A 1,503-nucleotide genomic window follows, 5' to 3' on the forward strand; every position below is an offset into this window, starting at 1 on the left:
TACAATATCCAAGTGCTGGAAGCAACCTAAGTGCCCATCAGTAAATGAGTATATCAAAAAACTATGGTACATTTACACAATGGAATACTATGCAGCAGAGAGAAAGAAGGAGCTCTTACCCTTTGCGACAGCATGTATGGAACTGGAGAGAATTATGCTAAATGAAATAAGCCAGGAAGTGAAAGACAAATACCATATGATCTCACCTTTAACTGGAACATAATCAACAAAAGAAAAAAGCAAGCAAAATATAACCAGAGACATAGAAATTAAGAACAATTTGACAGTAAACAGAGGGGAGGTGGGAGGGGATAATGGGGGGAAGGGTTTTCAGGAACTACTATGAGGGACACATGAACAAAACTGCGGGGAGGATGGAAGCAAGGTGGGGAGGTGGGTTTGGCTGGAGTGGGGAAGGAGTGGTTGAGGGAAAATGCAGACAACTGTAACTGAACAACAATAAGAAAAGAGGAAAAGAAGAGGAGAGGAGAGGAGAGGAGGGAAAAGGAAAGGGAAGGAAAGGAAAGGAAAGGAAAGGAAAAAGAACAGAAAAAAGAAAGTTGCACTGGTTTTTAAACATATCAACATATGGCATTTTACCAGGCTTGTCAGCTACCTCTCAGTAAACACACAAATATGAATTATCTAGTCAATTCTTTTTCCTCTTTACCAACACATAATATCATTTCCTGGAGATTAATCCTTCCTTGATCATTCAAGTTTAGAAGGTTGGGGGAAATGACTGACGTAGGCTATATAATCTTTACTTTGAATTTTTCTGAATACTCCTAATGTCATTCAGAGTAAGAAAACACATGTACGAACCATATTGTTTGGGCATAAGCATGGCCGCCATATAACAGGGCAGCCACTAGTTGGTAGACACAGAAACCAACAGGTGAAGGTGTTTTCCTAAGGTAACAACAGTGAGAATGAGCCATCTTACCATCTTTGTGCTGCTATATCTGTCAGTCTGCTCTGCTTATCCTCTGAATGGAGCAACAAAGAAGGAAGACCCAAACAGGGATCTTGTCCAGGTACATACTTACTAGTTGTAGCCATTCCAGCCACAGGCCAGCCCAAGTAGCAAAAGAGATGTAATTTGATTGGAGGGTTACTGTGTTGCCATAATTTATCACTAGACAATGTGAAAGTGCTGGAGATAGAAAGTCCCTTTATTTTTACAGAGAAGGAAAAAAAGGCACAGAAAAGGGATGGAATTACTCAAGGCTTTACAATAAAATCACAGCAACTTTAGAGTTAAATGAAAATAACAAAAAATGCATGAAACTTCTCTTGCTTCAGAATTTCTTTAGTTATTTAGCTATAATATTTAGTTTAAAATATTAGGGAAGAAGACCTTGCTCATTTTGATCTTCAAATAATTTCAGGTTAATATGTTACTTGTCAAAAGAATTCATTCCACCTCAGTTTTAAACCAAGTCTATATTAACAAAGTGGGTAAAGTTATATATATTCACCCAAACTCTCCACACGGTCATG

Source organism: Phyllostomus hastatus, unplaced genomic scaffold, assembly GCF_019186645.2.
Source record: "Phyllostomus hastatus isolate PE091 unplaced genomic scaffold, TTU_PhHast_1.1 phas_scaffold_317, whole genome shotgun sequence".
Classification (NCBI taxonomy): domain Eukaryota; kingdom Metazoa; phylum Chordata; class Mammalia; order Chiroptera; family Phyllostomidae; genus Phyllostomus; species Phyllostomus hastatus.